The 19,780-nt window shown below is 46.0% G+C and overlaps 1 protein-coding gene across 2 annotated transcripts in view; it reads right to left on the bottom strand.

Annotated features, from left to right (window-relative positions):
* Ankrd6 (ankyrin repeat domain 6) overlaps positions 1 to 19,780 on the bottom strand; it is a 125,048-nt gene that overhangs the window by 83,792 nt on the left and 21,476 nt on the right. The window contains exon 1 of one of the 2 annotated variants that reach the window (XM_057790909.1): positions 11,885 to 11,996. The exons of the other annotated variant lie outside the window; for it this stretch is intronic. The gene's annotated coding sequence lies outside the window, so the exon portion shown is untranslated. Of the gene's footprint in view, positions 1 to 11,884; positions 11,997 to 19,780 lie in introns of those variants that run through there. 2 annotated transcript variants of the gene reach the window in all.

The following is a 19,780-nucleotide window of genomic DNA, read 5'->3' as shown; positions in this document are numbered from 1 at the left end:
CTAAGGCTGGGAGAAATGCAACTGTACACTTCATTTTATACCTAGGAAAGGGGTTTAGTAAGATGTCCTAAAGACCTAGTGGCCGCTTTTGGCTCCCAACACCCTTCCCATCCTTGCTGAGAGCCTATGGAGATTCACACAAGCACACACACTGGGCCAGAGTTGGCACCAGTTCTAACCCCAGCTCAAGAATTGCTAGACAGGAAAACCTAGGAAGTCGGTAGCATTCTGAACCTGCTCCCTCACCTAAAGAGATGGGACTGATGCCTGTAACTTGCAGGTGGTTGTCAAGGTTAAATAAAGAGAACAGCATAAGGCTGTTGTTCACTAATGCAGCTTAGTGACTGCAGTAAATTATAGCATTGAATTCCTGTAAAGTCCCGTGCTAAAAACCACTATTTCCGGAAACACTTCTCTGTCCTGTGGTAGAAAAATGAGCCCATTGGAAAACACCATGAGAGCAGGACTTCCCTATCTGTCACAGGCGCACCAGTGGAAGGAACACAGAGATGTAAAGTCACTCCATTTACCCACGAGTCCTAGGTAAAATGTAGACCTGTGTCTGCCTCTCAGAAGCAATCTAGCAACAGAAGAACCAGAGCTACAGTAGATGAGATCAATATGAAGATGAAAGGCATACTGTTTCCCTCCTACCCACCTCAGTCTTTAATTTGTACCCGTTTATGTCTAATCAGGTCTTTACTATGACCAGCTGGCTTCCCCTAGTGAAGGTCCCAAACCAGCAATCAATTTCTCATTCCTACTTAGTGAATTATCTAATATTTCCTCCAATGATGTAAGGAGATTCCGAACATCAGCCCTCCTGGATATTGTATTTTTCTTGCCTAGTGTCTTAGTCACTGTTCTGCTGCTGTGAAGAGACACCATGACCAAAGCTATTCCTATAAAAGAAATCATTTAATTGGGGCTGGCTTATAGTTTCAGAGGTTTAGTTCATGGCAGGGAGCATGGCAGCACGCAGGCAGACATGATGCAGGAGAGGCAGCTGGGAGATCCACAGGAAGCAAGAAGGGCAAGACTGGGCCACCGCCCAGTGACACACTTCCTCCAACAAGGCCACACTTTCTGATCCTTCTAATCCTTTCAATGAAGTTCCACTCCCTGGTGATTAAGCATTCAAATATATGAGCCTATGGGGGCCATCCTGATTCAAACCACCACACCTATAAGTCCAGACAAGAACATTTGAGCAGAGGCAGGTAGAGCTGGAAGACAGAGTGACTAGCCTGACCCATGGGTCAAGGATGACATGGAAAGAAAGGATAACTGCCACTGGAACTCCCCCACCTATGTTATCTGCTCTTAGCAATTTTCCAGTGCACTGGCCTGCTTCTTGACCCCCATCATTATCGTACCCTCACCACACTTCTCTCCCTTATCCTGAGAGCCTGCACATTTATACTCTTGAATAAAATCTCCCATACTATTTATTCTAGCAAGCATTAGAATAATAAAATTTGTAAACAATGGTAGTGAGTTGTACAGTGCCCCCTCAAAGTTATATGAACATTCTAATGCTTAAAACTTTTCCACAGTAGAACAATGACTATCACTTTATGTCTTGGTTACTTTTATATCTCTTTGATAAAACACCATGACCAAAGCAACTTACAAAAAAAGTGACTTACAGTTTCAGAAGGTTAGAGTCCATGATGGCAGAGCAAAGGCTTGGGGGCAGGAACATCTAAGAGCTCACATCTTGACCCACAACTATGAGACACAAACAGAGCTAACTAGGGATCTCACAGGACTTTTGAAACCTCAAAGCCTGGCCCCAGTGACACACCTCCTTCAAAAAGATCACACTTCTAATCCTTCCCAAACAGTTCCCCCAACTGAAGACCAAGTATCTAACATGAGTCCTTGGGATCCATTCTCATTTAAACCACCACATTTTATATAGGAAAAAAATGTGATTACATTAAGAATTTTATGAAAAGGAGTTTAGCCTTGTGGCCTCTAAATGTAATCGTGTGTCTTTACAAGAGGATAAGACATACCTAGAATCCTAGTGCTGGGGAAGTTGAGGCAGGAGGATTGCAAGCAGCCTGGCTACACAGCACCAGGCTAGCCTGATTTACAGGGAAAGTCCCTGCCCCCATACATACAAAGCAAAATAAAAATTTAAAAATAAAGAAAAAGAAATGGGGAAGGGACCATGAGAGTCGGGGAACACAGATACAAGAAAGAGGTACCAATACAGGCTGAGACTGTAGTGACATGGCCTCAAGCCAACAAATGTATGTGACTACTCGAAACTCAGGATCAGAGTCTCTCCAGAGCACCTGCAAGGGCAGAGCCTGCCAAGGCCTTAGATATGACTTTCTGGCCTCCAGAACTCTGAGGTTTACAATCCACTGAGGTGTTAAGGGGTAATATATTCAAACCTATCATTTTATACTTTGATAACTTGATGTCCATAATGAAAAGTAACTATTAAAAGTCATCAAACACAAGCCTTCGTGAACTCTGAAGGGCAATGGTGAGCAGGACCTAAAAGGCACAGTGCAGTGAGGACCACAGGGGCCAGTACCTTTGTGCACCACTTCTCAGCCCAAGAAATACCATCAAATCAGGTTGCACAACCCACTCATTCCAGTTCGTTAAAGAAAACAAAGCAACCAAATGATCTGGTTCTTTGGGGGAGGGGGACTGTTCTAGAATCTGATCTCATGAATCTCTGAAAGCGCATGGCTGCTTTCTTATTGAGGAATATATATTCTTCTATAGGGCTAGAGGTAATTCCTTCCACTCACAGGGATGGCTAAACATGGCAACCTTCCAAAGAAATACACAGAGAAGGCAACAGGGAATCCACGTCCCAGAACTGTGTTTGGTGACTAACGGCAGTGATGCTGCAGGGAGGGAAGATCTCTTCAGGGATCAAAATCAGGACACATTTATACCGTGTCTGCATACACAAAAGGACTCAGCCGCGTGGGAAGTAAACACACTTTGTGCCTATTCTCTGCCTGGCGACCTGATGCTCAGAGCCATTACCTAAGAGCAGTAACAATGAACTGTCAAATGATCCTTTATAAACAACCACCATCGAGGCCAGGAGTCACGGTAAGTTCTGTGGCAGCCAGTCTCCGCCACTCCTCACAGCATCTGTGCTCAGACTGGACAGCTCATGCCACCTTCCCCTGTGACGGCTTTATCTCCTGGGCTCTGTGTTCGCTCCAGAAATGTCCCTGTAAGGATTAAAAATAAAAATCTTGCTTTTACACCCCCCCCACTAAGATCATGACAGAGATATCAGCAACAAAGGATGATTAAGAAAAGCATACATATTTACTTCTTAGGGTGAGTTTAAAAAGGTGGGTATTAGTGGCACAAACCTTTTTTTTTTTTTTTTTTGGTTTTTCGAGATAGGGTTTCTCTGTGGCTTTGGAGCCTGTCCTGGAACTAGCTCTTGTAGACCAGGCTGGTCTCGAACTCACAGAGATCCGCCTACCTCTGCCTCCCAAGTGCTGGGATTAAAGGCGTGCGCCACCACCGCCCGGCCTGGCACAAACCTTTAAGCCCAGCACTCCGGAGGCAGAGGCAGGTGGATCTCTGTGAGTTCAAGGCCAGCCTGGTCTACAGAGTGAGTTTCAGGACAGCCAGAACTACACTGAAAAACCCTGTCTTGAAAATCAAAAAACAAAAACCAACCACCAAAACCAAACCAAAAAACAAAAACACCACCAACAACAACAAAAACCATGAGTGTAACTCTGAAACCAAGGTGTCAGCAGGCCTCGACGCTCTGGGGTGGTCCATCCTGACCCCTCCCAACTTCCCTCAGCAATATTCTTCCAGCTGGAAACCCAGCATCCCTAGTCACATGACTTCTTCTTCTAAAACACATTTCATAGTTCCCCCTGACTCTTTCTGGAGGACACTTATCATGGGATCTAGGGTTTACACAATCTGATCTCACCCTCATTTCCAGATCCCATGAATAAGATGTACAAAGACCCTAATCATAAATAAAGGAGTGGTCACACGCTGCTTCTTAGACATATCTTTAGGGGGTTATCACACAAGTGAAATACGCCCCAGAAGCCCGCCGGCCTTGTGCTCTGAAGTCCAGCAGCTGGCTTTTTTTGTCTGCCCACACATTACGGTGTGCACCACACAGCTCAGCCTTTCTTTGTCCTTCTTTAGGGTATCTCTAGGCTGGCCCCTACCCTGCAGCTAGCACCCTGTGACCTTGCAGCCAGCAGTCATCACAGTGGCCTTTGGTGACTGTCTCCTCCACTGTCACCTGAGCATGGTAAAAACAGGGTCTGTTCTTATCCCTCTGTACAACCCAGGACCTCAGCACAACACATATAAATAACAAGAAGCTCCGATGACGGATGTTAGATAAAAAAGGAGGCCTGTCTGTGGCACACACCACGAACCATACTATGTATGCTGCTGGGATATACTTTGTTTGTTTACATGTTTGCGTGATTTGCCTTAATATACTGAAGCACGATTAATAAAAACTCAGAGAGAGAAATGGAGGTTCAATCTGAAGATCCGAAAAGCAAAGCAGCCAGCCACTGGCTCTTACCTCGACCTCAGTCCAAAATGGCAATCCTGCCTCCAGGAATCTCAGATGAGACTGTGACTGAGAGCTGTCTCCTCCCGTCTTATAATCCTCTCTAGTTCTAGGATTAAAGGCCTGCACCATTACCGCCTGGTTTCCTTGGCAAGCTAGTGTGGCTACTCATATTAAAGGTGTGTGTTATTGCTGCCTGGTCTATAGGGCTGGCCAGTGTGGCTGTTTTACTTTTCTGATCCTCAGGCAAGTTTTATTCATTACAGTACAAGTGAAATGCCACTACAATACATGCCTGTGCCTTAATGTATGTTTGTGCCTGGTGCCCATGAAAGTCAGAAGAGGGCATTAGATCCCCTGGACTTACAGACAGTTGTGAGCCACATGTGTGCTGACAACTGAACCCCCATCCTCTACATGAATGGGTACTCTTAAAACACAGCTCTCCAGCCTCCTCCAGATATATTTTATGTTGACCAAGAATTCTGGAAGACTGAATTCCTAGAAGATTCAAGGTAACAAATATCTAATGATAAAATTTTAGGCACAGGTGATTCAGTAGACATTCTAAAGCAAACCTCCCTGGATGTTCCAGGACTCACAGACTGGAAAAGACAGACATACCACTCACTGGCTCTGTCTAGTGCAGTGCTAGTCATAAGTAACCGGCCTGCTACCAACAAGGCACTTCCTCCTGCTCTGTAGAGGGCAACAACAAAGACATTGTTCAAGGGCACTCAGACTGAATGACTGTCTTCGCTTAAACCCTCCTCTCAGGCAGAGCTGTCAGCCGCTACAGCCAGCCTGGGGAAGGACTAATGGTCCCTACATCAAGTTGTTCAAATACCCAGGCACAACACACAGGACTTAGCACTCACGGCCTGCTCAGTTCTGCAGTCCTACAATACTCTAGAGATGGGGCACTGAGGATGTACCATCTGTTCTGGATCCAGCACTGGGAAGGAGGCAGTGTGCTCCATGGTGAAAAGAAAAAGGCTCTGAGTCCCTGCCAGGATTCTCTGCTGCTCAGCCCAAACTCACCAGCCCTTTCCAAGCTGCGGCTCGTGGCTCACTTGTAAGTCGCTGAAATAAGCTAACGGTAAGCTAACGGGTCACACACAGCATTTTCAAGAATGGAATGGTGAGACCGAATAAACCAGCATTGCTCTGCACTGGGAAACACCCATCTCACTAGGTGTCCACACGTGTGTGTGTGTGTGTGTATGTGTGTGTGTGTGTGTGTGTATGTAATACTCACACCATGCAAAGGCTATTTCTCACAGTGGATCATGGGCAACTTTGAAAGCCACTGTTCTTGAGAGAAATTGATTGAAGTATTCCAATCAAACACAGTAAGAATATAGCATATATTTTTCAGGGGAGAAAATATCAATGATCAATCCAAAGGCCTTAGACAGTGCCTGAAAACCAAGTCCGTCTCTCCCAAGTATGCCTCTGGAGCCCTATTATTTTCAAAGACATGGAAACTGCTTTCAATGGGAACCTGACAGACTGAACATCTTGGTGGTTGTCTACCTGTGTCTCTCATCTGTACTCACAAGGTGTGAATGTTCATGACTGCATTCGTACTTACTGTAGATGCATGGGCCGCCGAGAACAAAACGTAAGCACGCTTCTGGGCCATCCCTGCGCTGGACAGCTGCAGGTGACACTGGGTCACGCCCAGTGTGCAGCCTGTTCTCAGCCACCCAGCAGAGGTCCTGGCTGAGAACTCCACACTCAGCACGCGGCAGGAGGCAGTGCAATCGAGTAGCCTAAGGCCTGGTGTGGATCCTGCCTCTGTGTGCACCCGCCTGGAGCAATCACCACAGCGAACATAAAAGTAAATAAAAGTATCATTTTGCACAGCACAAAATAAAGGGGCTGCCTTCTCAGTTTATAATTTATTTAATTTCACGTCATCTTCCTGTCACACATTGCTGAAGGAAACGTCTTTCCTTTCATGTGTCTAGAAATTAAACTGAGCCAGGAACAGTGGTGCACGCCTTTAATCTCTGCACTTGGGAGGCACAAGCAGAAGGATCTTTGTGAGTTTGAGGCCAGCCTGGTCTACAGAGTTCCAGGACAGCCTGGACTACACAGCTACATACCCTGTCTCAGAGAGAGAGAGAGAGAGAGAGAGAGAGAGAGAGAGAGAGAGAGAGAGAGAGAGAGGAGAGAGAACAGAGAAAAACAGATATTAACTTGGGTTGGGTTGGGGGAAAAAGTACGGGCAGTAAACAGGTCCTTACATAGAGACCAGCTCTCGACCAACGGAAGGGGCTCACTGCCAATAGAATGACTGGCATATGGGCCACCTTTGCTTTTTAACTAGAAGTGCTTTATAGTTAATTAGATGATTTGTTTTGTAACTTATCCATTCACTCAAACACTAAATGGATTTATGCGGGCTGACGGGGTTGTACAGTCACATCATCATGCTGACGCAGACAAGGTGACACCCAACACCTAGCAAGTGCCACCTGTGTTAAGGCATCCACATCTATGACCTCATTTATTTCTCAAACACACTATATGGGGACCAGTAAGAGAGCTCAGCTGGCAGAGGCACCGGACAATACAAACTTGACAACCTATGTCTAATGCCCAGAACCCACATAAAGCTGGAAGGAGAGAACCGCCTCCACAAAGTTGTCTTCTGACTTCCACGTGAATGCTGTACACTCACACACTACACACACACACACCATACAGATTTTTTTTTTTTTTTTTACAAAAACACTGATGCGATTGGTGCTAGCATTCCACTCCACTTACAGGAGAATAAAGCATTAAGTTATACGCCCAGTTAGTGAGAGGCAGAGCTGACGTATGAACTCAGAGTCTAGCTCTAGGCCCTCGAGGGATGACCAATCATCTGTGTCCCTCAAATTCATATACTGAAACCCTAGTCCTCTGAGGAATGGTACTTGAAGATGGGGCTTTGGGGAGACAATTAGTTGTGAAGGTGGAGTGAGCCTTCATGAGATTAGCTTCCTCCTACAGACAGACAAGAGAGAACTCGTTCCCTGTCTCTGCCCTCTGACTGTGAAGATTCATCAAGGAAGTGGTCACCTGCATGCCAGCAAGAGGCCTCTGCCAGTGTTGGCATCCGCATCTCAGACCTCCTGGACTCCAGAACTAGGAGAAATAAATGTCTGGTTATTTAAGCCACCTCCCCCATGAGATTCTGTCATGGCTGCCTGAACTAAGACAGAGAGCACACAGAGTCATGTAATGTCTATGTCAGGGAAACATGTTTGCATGGGAGAAGCGTATTACGAAATGGCATATGCAGTCAGCTGGCCTTAGGACAACTTAGAAGACGGATGAGATCTGTATGGAAATGTTCTTAATTAACAGCAATTTTTCTCAGTCATTTAACTGTTCTTTAATTAAATCATCTTTGTGACTGAATTACATCAATTAAAAAATGTGGTCCTGGTGTACCACACTATAAGAAGAAGAGTGGCATGCATGACTCGTATCTACCACATAGACATAGAACAAGAGAACCGCAGAGAGTTTCTGCCGAGCATTTGACTGCTGTATTAGTTCTTATCTCACGCCTGACAAGCATGGCCTAGGGAAGGAAGGGTCACAGTTTGAGGCTACAATCTGTCATGGCATGGACCCACAGGAGCAGGAGCATGAGGTGGGCGGTCATATTGTGTCCACGGTTGGGAAACAGTAAACAGTGAATGTTCATGTTCAAACGGCTTTCGCCTTTTCATCCGGTCCAGTCCATAGAATGGTGCTGGTTACAATTAAAGTGGATCTTCCTATCTCAACCTACTCTAAAGAACCCCTCACAGGCATACCCAAAGGCTTGTCTCACGATTCCTAAATCCCGCCAAGCTGACAGTCCGCAAACCACTACAACCATCAAGTAAAAAGTAGTGTGATAAAGCCACGATCTAAGAATCCGAATACCCCTAGAATCTTGGTTCCAACCCAAGTCTTCTGCTTGCCAGGACCGCCTGCATGTCCCCTCCAGCCAGACCTGTGGTAACAAGCTGGTGGAGTTACAGAACAGCACAGAGCCTCCATAGTGACCCTCTCCTGAAAGGTGTGACAACGTCATACAGCGAAGATGGATGGGAGCTGAAGATGCAGCTGCCCACTGTCTACAGTATTAAGTCCAGGCCCTCAGGCAGACCACCGTCACAACTAATCCACTCCTTCCCTTTCAGGCCATGAGACCGTGAAGGAAAATCTAAAGCCATCCAAACGGAGTTGCTGTGACCCAGGGCCCTGGCTTAGCATCATCTACGTGACTCCACTCTAAACAGCCTGGTGATGGATGCAACGTGCAGGACACAGATGCCACGTTCAGGGCTTCTATGGTTGAGGACGGTGCAGATGCCACGCTCAGGGCTTCTATGGTTGTGAATGGTGCAGATGCCACGCTCAGGGCATCAATGGTTGTGGAAGGTGCAGATGCCACGTTCAGGGCTTCTATGGTTGAGGACGGTGCAAATGCCACGCTCAGGGCATCAATGGTTGTGGACGGTGCAGATGCCATGCTCAGGGCATCAATGGTTGTGGACAGTGCAGATGCCACGCTCAGGGCTTCTGTGGTTGAGGACGGTGCAGATGCCACGCTCAGGGCTTCTGTGGTTGTGGACGGTGCAGATGCCACACTCAGGGTTTCTGTGGTTGTGGACGGTGCAGATGCCACGCTCAGGGCTTCTGTGGTTTTGGATAGTGCAGGTGCCATTCTCAGTGGCCTCTGTGGTTTTGGATACTTGCCATGTATCACTAATGAACTGCAGAGAAATGGCGCTAACATAGGCTGAGCAGGACACCCTGCCTAGCATCTAGGATCCCCCTGCATGCATTAGGGCCCTGCATACTGTCACGACCTACGATGTCACCTCAGTGTTTTTACTGAGGTCCTGGTTGAAAGCCACTGGGTCAGTCTATCACTACAGCCTAGAGTTATGTGTGTAGGGTCACCTGGGTAACAACAGAGTCCACATCTCAAAATAGTTTAGCGCTCTTTCTCCCACACCAAATTCCCCAGATTATGCTCACGAGAGCCAAAGGTACTTGAAAATTAAAAACAGGCTCCACACTTAATATAAGAGACTTTATGGCTTGACCCTTTCCCCAGTCTCATGATGGGTAGCATCATGGGTATTATGGTATGGAAGCATAGAACTATGTTACTGTAATTATTCTAAAAGTACAAAATAGTGTCAGAATAGTCAAGGATTAAAGATGCATTGCACACTGAATTGCTACCTGTGAACTGGGTCTGTACCCACAGAATAGGAGGAGGGAGGAAGGGGGGGGGGCATTTTCTTAACAAAATGTTTTCTTTTAAAGAGACACCAATTCTATAATGAGTCCAACAATGGCTCCGTGTAAGACAGCTTTTATCAAAAAGCTTTGACTTTGAAGTTTTTCCTTTTTTTCTCTGAGACAGGTCTTGCTATGTATTTAGCCCAGGTGAGCCTCAAGTTCCACCCCCGCCACAGTCTCCCGACTGCTGGTCTGTAGACCTCCACACAGTGTTCAAGACTGTCTTTTAAGTCAAAATCCTACTGGGCTGAAGGTATAGCTTGGTGATGAGAGGGTCTGCCTGCCATGCACCAGGCATGAGGTTTGGTCCTCAGCACAACAGAATTAATAAATTATAAAATCCAGGCTGGAGAGGTGGCTCAGAGGTTAAGAGCACTGGCTGTTCTTCCAGAGGTGCTGAGTTCAATTTCTGGCACTGGCATGGTGGCCCACAACCATCTATAATGAGATCTGGTGTATAGGGATACATGCTTGCAGAACACTGTATGCATAATAAATAAATACATCTTAGGTCATGTGACACAATCAGTCCCAAATAGCCCACAGGCTCTGACCGTTCCCATGAGGTGATAGGACCACATATTTTACAGTGGTAACTCTTCCACTGAGGGTGAAGAGGGGAATTGTCTTTTTAAAAATTTCAGCATTTCCATGGGACTGCGGAGACAGCCCAGGAAAACGCCTACCATACGTGAGGACCTGAGTTCAGATTCTCAGCATGTATGTAAAACATGGGGCACAGTGGCATGTGCCTGTAACCTAGTGCTGGTAAGGGGACACACGGGAATCCCTGGGCTTGCTACCAGCTAATCTGGCTGAACTGGTGATCACCAGGTAAGTGAGAGACTCTTCTCAGAACATTAGGGGTAAAGGAGCTGGAGAGATGGCTCAGCAGCTAAGAATACTTGCTACTTTTCCAGAGGACCTGGTCAGTTCTTAGTACTACATGGCAGCTCATAACTGTCTGTGACTCAAGTTTCAAGGGCTCCGATGACCTCTGATGACCTCCAAGGGCACCAGACACACACATGGTATACCCATACACGAATAATTAAATTAAATTAAAAATAAGGCGGAGAATAACAAAAGAAAACACCCGCCCTCAACCTCTGACCTCTATGTGTGTGCGCACACACATACAAACACATGCAGAAACACACGCACGTGCACACACATACAGATCAACACATGCACACACAGTTTTTCCAGCACATCTACTGTTTAGTTAGTTACACCCTAGTCACACTTTGTATACAGTATATGGTTTTTCCTTCACTTCCCTGACTTTCTGACACTATGTTAACTCTTTTAGGGAGTCTACCAGTGCACAAAACTTATCACCAGTGTGATACCACCAATGTGCACACAATTAACACTAGTGTGCACACGATTAACACCAATGTGCATACAATTATCAGTGTGTACAACTCACCACCAGTGTGCACACAATTACCACCAGTGTGCTCACAATTACCACCAATGCACACAATTACCACCAATGCAAACAATTATCACCAGTGTGCTCACAATTACCACCAGTGCACACACTCTAGAGCACTGGGAATTATACGGGAAAGCAGGGTGAGAAGGTGACAGGCAGGAGAGCAGCCAAGTGCAGAAAGCCTGCTGCTGCACCCTGGGCGTGGTGACACAGGCCTGCCATCCCAGCACACAGCAGGCTGAGGCAGGAGGACCTCTAGCGCTGTAGTGTGAGGCCCTGTGAGGAGAGGAGGAGGACAGCAGACAGCACTAGGGTGGTGTCCCCAGAAGGAGGGAAGGAGCAGGCAGAGTCAGCAGAGTACACAGCGCAGGCCAATAACACCCCCTACCCACTTCCCCCCACCCAAAAAAAAAAAAAAAAAAAACAGCAAAGAAAGCAACAACGCCCCAAATACAATTATTCTTTAGAAATCTCAGGTCATGTCAGAAAAGTACCTTTAGCCTGGCATCCACCCTTGTTCATTCACTGAACACACATGCAAATGTGTTCCTTTCACTGCACCAAACCAAATTAACAATTACCTAGTGGTTCTCATTTCCACTTCCAACTCAGTCAAAGATCTCTGTGCACATCCAGGAAAGACACAGTCCTCACAGTCAGGCTGGAGGGCCTTCCGTCCAGGCCCAGAGCACAGCTGAGTTTCGCAATGGAGGATTCTCACCGGCTGGACTTCACTGGTCTCTGTGGGGACGAGGGGCAGCAGAGCACAAAGGAGCCACCGGCCCTGGAGCCTGCTTTGTGTGCACCCGCAGCAGCAGCCTGTCTGTTCTCGCAGGGGAGAAGAAGGCTGGGGGCTCGGGCATTTACATGTCAATGCGCAAACCAGCGCCCGCAGCTCCTCCACTCCGTCTGGCTTCCAGACCCTTGGTTTTGTTCCCCCTTATCCAAGGAGCCTTGAGTCTGTGGCTGCCAAAAAGCATTTGGCAAACTCCTGCTGAGACATTTGCCATCCCCCTCACAGTGCTGAGCCTGAATGAATACATCAGCAGCCAACCAGCAGGCTTTCCCAACTGTGCTGAAGCCACACTGGAGAGATGCTTGCTTTACAGATCAGGATGGTGGACACTCGATTCCAAGAGAGTCATGGTGGGAGGGGCAAAGAAAAATCGATTTCCAAGGACTGGACCCTGGGTCTCACAATTAGTCAAAAGCAATGTCTCAGGAGCCTGTTTCTAGGTCAGTATGAGACATCAGTGTGGTACAGTGCCAAAAGCTAAGGCATAATCAACGTATTTTAGGTTCACTGTCAGAAGGGTGTCATGAACAAGGGGGTGGGGACAGAAAAGAATAGGCGGCCATACACGGTTCTCATAGAAGAGTGTAACAAGAAGGGAGAGAATCCTAAGGGCCCCGTTCTGTGAGGGAAAATGGTCTGAGTTCATAGGGAGGCGAGCACATCCTCGATCCATGAAGCATACAAAGGCAGATTTATTCAGGGGCTGCAGACTGGGAAGACGAGGCTGTTTGAGTGTGGAGAGAGCATCAGCACAAGCAGCAGAAATGCCAAGGAGGTGGCAAGGGACTTTCCTGCAGGGCTGGGGGCAGACTGCATATGGGGAGCACTGCTGGCAGAGGCCACTGGATGTAGGAGGCGATGTGAGAGCTCCACCTTGGGAACAAACTCGCTGCGTTTTTTTTAAAAAGATTTATTTATTTATTATGTATACAACATTCTCCCTCCATGTATGCCCACACGCCAGAGGAGGGCTCCAGATCTCATTACAGATGGTTGTGAGCCACCATGTGGTTGTTGGGAATTGAACTCAGGACCTCTGGAAGAGCAGCCAGTGCTATAACCTCTGGGCCATCTCTCCAGTCCCTACTCTCTGCATCTTTACGCCCCAAACCAAATCAACTGTGGAATAAAAATATTGACTTACAAAGCCACACAGTCTGAGATGCAGACTGATTTAGACTAAGATAAGGCTGCACTGCCAACGCCAGAAACAGCACAGGTATCAGTCACTTCTGAAATTAAGAAGTGCAGATCCCAGGCCCATTTATTGTAGGTAAAAAGTAGCAAGGTTGGGGCACTGGCTGGGAGTCCCTTAAATTCCTTCTCCTTTCTTGCCCCATTGCTCAAGGGCCGTGGATTGAATTTGGGTCACTTACAGCATTTACCTAAAGTGTTTGGTAGTCAAGTGGGTTCCATGAATGTTTCACAGGGGTCTCACTGCTGGTCTAGACCTTGGAAGCAGAAAAAAGAAGGGAGTTTCCAGCAAATGCCCTCTGAATGTGCGGGGACCTGCATGGCCACTATTTCCACCCTGGGAGAGGCAGCGGAAAGATCCCTGCCATCCCAGGAAGCACTATCTCTGCCTCTGCTGCAAAAGACTCAGAACTAGCTTGGCCTGGGCCCACACTGTCCCTGGAACTGTCCTGGGCACAAAGTTAGCTTCGATTGACTCCATCAATCATCAGAGAACAGGTTGAGGGCTCAGAAAACCACCATGAGCCGACACCAGTGTCCTCCTCTCCAAATAATCCCTACAGACACTATAAAGCAGCCGCTAACAGGAGACCATATAAAACCTGGAGGAGACTGATAAGTTGCCCTCCAAACAGAGCAAACCTCACCTGCTCTCTGTGGGAGAGCCCTCGCCTCCTGTGCAGCCTCCAGCAGGGCTGGGCACTGATCAGTCTTTGGTTGATTTCTTTTCTGAGACAGGGTTTCACTGTGTAGTCCTAGCTATCTTGTAAGTCAGTCTGTCGACCAATCTGGCCTCACAGAGATCCACCTGCCTCACCTCAACGCCCACTGTGACAGCAAACCCAGGAGCTGCAGAAGCAATCTCCAAAGCCACCTTCACAGTTGCTGAGCCCATCCCCGAGCCACGCCCCCAAAGGTATCTCTGCCCCTACAACACTCACAGAGATGTAAGACACCATTTCTTCAGAGCACTTGCTGCTCCTGCAGAGGACTGAGTTGGGCTCCCAGCACCCACACAGGACAGCTCATAGCTGCCTGTAACTAACCACAGCTTCAAGGGATCCACACCGTCTTTTGTCTCCTTGGGCACCAGCATTCACATGTAAATACACACAGAGAGACCCAGGTATACACACAATTTTTAAATAAAATAAATAGGGGCTAAACCTAAAATATAAACAAAAATTGTACTGACTAACATTAACTATTGGGTTATGTGATGTTTGAAAGAAAATGGCCCCCAAAGAGAGTGGGCACTATTAGGAGGTGTGGCTTTGTTGTTATGGTATGTTTGTAGGTATATTCTTAATGGAGGAAGTGTGTCACTGTGGGGGTGGGCTTTGAGGTTTCCTACGCTCAGGATACTGCCCAGTGTCTCAAATGACTTCCTGTTGTCTGCAAAATGTAGGACTCTCAGCTCCAGCACACACCACGTCTGCCTGCATGCCACCATTCTCCCCACCACGGTAATAAACTGAACCTCTGAAAGTCTAAGCCAGTCACCCCAATTAAATGTGTTCCTTTATAAGAGCTGCCATGGTCATGGTGCCTCTTCACAGCAATAAAAACCCTAACTAAGACATATAATAACTCATGGTGCTCTACAAGAGAGGCAATATTCAAAACTGGGGTAAGTTAGGTCTTTAGTGCTTGTAACTCATTGTGTCAAAGAAACGTACGCATGCACACTCTGAACACGAAACCAACAGTGCATTCCCAGCTAAGACTAACATTCTCCCACTGAGTCAGGGCGCCCTCTCAGCTCAGACCTGCTTCCTTCATGTTTGCTGTTCCTAGACAGTAAAGTTTTAGTCTAAAAAGTCATTCCAAATGTAAAAACTCAGTTTTCTTTTAGGGGCTGGCCATAGTTTACTATTCTCCAGTGAGCATGCGGGCAACACAAACTGGACTTGGAACAAGCAGCAGGTATTAATAGTTCCAGTTAACATTTAAAATTTTATTTTATGTTTTGCCTGTATGAATGTCTGTGCACTGTGTGTGTGTCTCTGGTACCCACAGAGACTAGACAAGGGCATTGGATTCCATGGAAGTGGAGTCACAGTCTTGAGCTAGCCACCTTGTAGGTAATGGGAATTATATCTGGGTTCTCTGAAAGAGCAGTCAGTGATCTCAACTAATGACCCTCTCGCCAACCTCTTCCTCCTTTAAACAGGGGTTAAAACCTGTAGGTTGAAGATGGATGTCCCAACGCCACAGAGGAACCTTGGGTGGCTGTCCAGGCAGCCAAATGTCTCTGTGTTTCTATAGTTTTGAAAGTCATTTTCTCTGAGCTTCCTATTTAATCAGGTAACATTAGATCCTCCTTGGATCTCTGATGGGGTTGAAAACTAGACAGATACAGTTACAGTTTTCCTTGTTACCAAATTCAGAAAAGAAACACAAAAAAGGTGTAAAATATATAAGATTGAGATACATAACATTTAAATTGCTTATTTAAGAAAATGTTTTGAGGTCTAAAAAGATAGTTTTGGGTTGGTAATACAAGTTAAGATAGAAAGTAAATTAGGTACAAAACTTTAGACTCACCAAGATAAGATAGACTTGGACTATTTTCTCTGAATTTGCCAAATACAAAGGGACTGGACATTGTAATGTAATTTTTTTTACTTGATAAACGATCTTATTGTATATAGTTTTACTGTATTAGAGTTAAAACCTTCCTTATTTGGACAAAAAGGGGAAAATGTGGGATATTCGTACACTGTGTGAAGATGTATTGTTGTGATTGATGTAATAAAAAGCTGAACAGCCAATAGCTAGGCAGGAGATGCAGGTAGGACTTCTGGGCATAGAGAGAACTCTGGGAAGAAGAAAGGGGGAGTCACCAGCCAGACACAGAGAGGAAACAGGAGATGCAAGATGGAAGAGAGGTAACACCACGTGGCAGAATGTAGATTAGTATAAATGGACTAATTTAAGTTATAAGAGTTAGTGGAACAAGCCTAAGCTAACAGCCAAGTTTTTATAATTAAAAAGAAGTCTCCACGTCATTATTTGTGAGCTGGTGGCCAATCAAAAAGCATGATACAAATACCCATATATATAAAATTAAAAAAAAAAAAAACATTTGGGGGTCTGAAGAAATGGTTCAGTGGTTAAGAGCACTGGGTGCTCTTCCAGAAGATCAGAGTTTGGTTCCTAGAACCCACATCAGGGGGCTCACAAGCATCGGTAGCTCCAGCTCCAGGGATCTGATGCCTTAAGTCTCCGTGAGCACCTGCCCCCATGCACATGCCCTCATGCAGATACATACATTTATAATAGCTAGAAATAATAACAAGATAATTATTCACAAAACATGACCCAAGTGTGAATTAAAATGCTAACAGCAAATAAGTGTGTGCTGACTACTGTCATGTCAACTTGACGCAAGCTAGAGTCATTTCGGAAGAATGAACCTCAAGTGAGGAAATGCTCCCGGCAGACTCGTCTGTAGGCAAGCCTGTGGTGCTTTTTCCTGACTGGTGATGAATGAGGGAGTGCCCAGATCACTGCGGGTGGTGCCACCCCTGGGCCTGAGTGCTGTAAGAAAGCAAGCTGAGCAAGCCAGGAAGCAACATACCTCTGCTTCAGTTCCTGCCTCTAGATTTCTGTCTCGAGTTCCTACCCTGACGTCCCGCAGTGATGGAGTGTGACCTGAGAGCTGTAAGGTGAAATGAACCCTTTCCTCCATAAGGTACTTTTAGTCATGGTGCTTTATCACAGCAGTAGAAACCCTTAGACTTTGGAATAGCCACTAAAAGCACAATTGTTGGAATCAATACAGGGCATGATACACCTGGCAGCTACGGCCTCCGTGTACGTGCCCCAAGACAAGGTCAGCCTGACTGCCTCATACTGACTGGGCTATTTTTGCATCAAGAACCTGACTCACACACCACACATTAGAAGCGGATGTTTCCTGCACATCCTCTTCTCCCCTGCAATTGACTTCTGGGCTGAGCATAGGCGTGCCGAGGTTAATGATGGGTTCTAAAGAAAATACAAAGCCCAAGAGGCAGCTCCAGAGCCTCATTATAGAAGAAAAGTCCCAGACAACAGCCATATTTCTTGATGTGAAAATAAATAAACGTTTAACGAGGGGTCAAAAGAGTAAGGGTGAGATGGGTAAGGGAGGTGCTGAGAGCGCACAATCAGGAAGAAAGGTTCCAAAGAAAGCTTTTACAAAATTATATGCTATACCTTAGGAAGCTATCAGACATGTAAAAATATGATAAAAATGTAAATGGGCCAGAGGAATACTAAAGAACCTGGAAAAGCTACAGCCATTCATATAAACAAACAAACAAACAAACAAATATTAAAGTAAAATTCCAAGTTCAAAAGACAACACCTTAACTGTGCACAAGGGAGTCTTAAGTGTTTATGAAGAATACTAATGGAGACTTAATTTTTGCCATGCATATTGACAAATATTTTGTACATTCCTCTATAGTTTCTGATCACTTTTATAGGAAAGATTACAAGTAATATAGACTATTTAACTAAACTAAATAAACTTATCCAGATTTGAAGCCTCCGAAACAAGAAAGGCAATCGCCGCTGCTGTTAAACTAGATGGTAAGACCCTATGGCTGGAGAAAGTACATGTTCTGGTCTCAACAAACAGAGAAACCAAGCTGGAACTGAGCTGGAAGCTTCTGCCAGATGGCTAGCTTTCATAATACCTGAAGGGAAGACAAGACATTAATTGTCTTACCCGGCTGTGGCCCCTGCATGCTATACTACCAACCTGTCAAGCAAGATGTACCCACTAATGCAACCATGGTAATCTGTTATGAGGGCAGCCAACCACTTTCTGATTGAATTTGAGGCCTGCTCCGAAGGGGAGAATTCAGGTCTGGTTCTGTAAGCCTGGTCCGAAGCCCCTGGCTGGGAAGGTATGACTATTGACAGTAAGAGGGAAGCTACTGTGGGTTTTTCTGCATGGACATGCTGCGCCCATTAAGCTGCCTTCTAAATAGTTGGGTTTATAGTCATGGGGTTAGTGTTGCTGTTTGCTTTGGTCAAAGAAGCTCCTTCTGAAGTGGCTGGTAGTTTTGCAAAGACTCATGTGATAGGGGAGTGAGCAGTTCACAGTCCCCACCCTTCTCTGAGGACCTACAGGCTGGTAATAGTTGCTGAGAGACCAGTTGGGTAGCCACTTATTAGGTATGCTCAGTCCTAAAAGTAACCCCTCAACCATGCTCTTATAAGTAGCCTTACTGACGCTCAGTGGGTCACCACCACACACACGCACACACTAACATAGATGGGGGACCAGTTAGAAAGAGGACAGGAATCAGCAGGAGTGGGTGGGGACAAGAGAGAATGACGGAGGAGTAAATATGATAAAATACACTATACACACAGAAAATGTGTAAATATAAAAGTAAAAAATCTAAATCCAGACAGGTAAGATAATAACTTTTACTATCACCTATTTTTAAAAATGAGAATTTTAAAAATGGCTCGGTGGGTAAACGTATTTGCCACCACCAAGTCTAATAACCTGAGTACAGCTTCACAGAACCCACACGATGGAACAAGAGACATTGACTTCTGCAAGTTGTCCCTTGACCTCCACATGTGCACTTTGGCACACGTGTGCCCACACACCCACTCACACACATACAAACAAATGAACTTAAATGCAGTTTAAAATTTTGAATGAGGCCGGGCGGTGGTGGCGCACGCCTTTAATCCCAGCACTCGGGAGGCAGAGGCAGGCGGATCTCTGTGAGTTCGAGACCAGCCTGGTCTACAAGAGCTAGTTCCAGGACAGGCTCCAAAACCACAGAGAAACCCTGTCTCGAAAAAAAAAAAAACCAAAAAAAAAAAAAAAAAAAAAAAAATTTTGAATGAGATTGGACTTTCTCGCTACAACTTTTGCGATCTCCGTTGGGTTGGGGGCTAAAGTATAAAACATCACTTGAGGCTGAGCGGAGCTCAGTGGCCGAGTGTTAGCTGGTACGCACAAGGCCCTAGGCTTGTCCCAGCAAACAGAGAAAAAGTCTCGCATGACGGCCACGGTGCATCTCTGGTGTTTGGAAGCCTCTCTGCTCCTCAGCGACGTCTACTTAGACTCCTAGAAGAACTCTCCCCACTGAGGGAAACTGAGAAAGTAATGCAAAGGGACTGAGAGCCCCACGGCTGCACGGAGAGCCACCAGCAGTGGGTGGACAGGGCGGTCTTGCAGCCGTTCATTTAAAGACATGTTTTTTTTTTTTTTTTTAAGCTGGCAAACTCCTTCCAGTCTCCATTGACTTTTTCTTTTTTTTTTAAATTTTATTTATTATGTATACAATATTCTGTGTGTATGCCTGAAGGCCAGAAGAGGGCGCCAGACCTCTTTACAGATGGTTGTGAGCCACCATGTGGTTGCTGGGAATTGAACTCAGGACCTTTGGAAGAGCAGGCAATGCTCTTAACCTCTGAGCCATCTCTCCAGCCCCTAAAGACATGTTTAAAAGCAAGGGAAAAGCTT

Source organism: Chionomys nivalis, chromosome 16 (assembly GCF_950005125.1).
Source record: "Chionomys nivalis chromosome 16, mChiNiv1.1, whole genome shotgun sequence".
NCBI lineage: Eukaryota > Metazoa > Chordata > Mammalia > Rodentia > Cricetidae > Chionomys > Chionomys nivalis.
The sequence above is the reverse complement of the archived record's forward strand: the minus strand, read 5'-3'. Positions and strand labels throughout refer to the sequence as shown.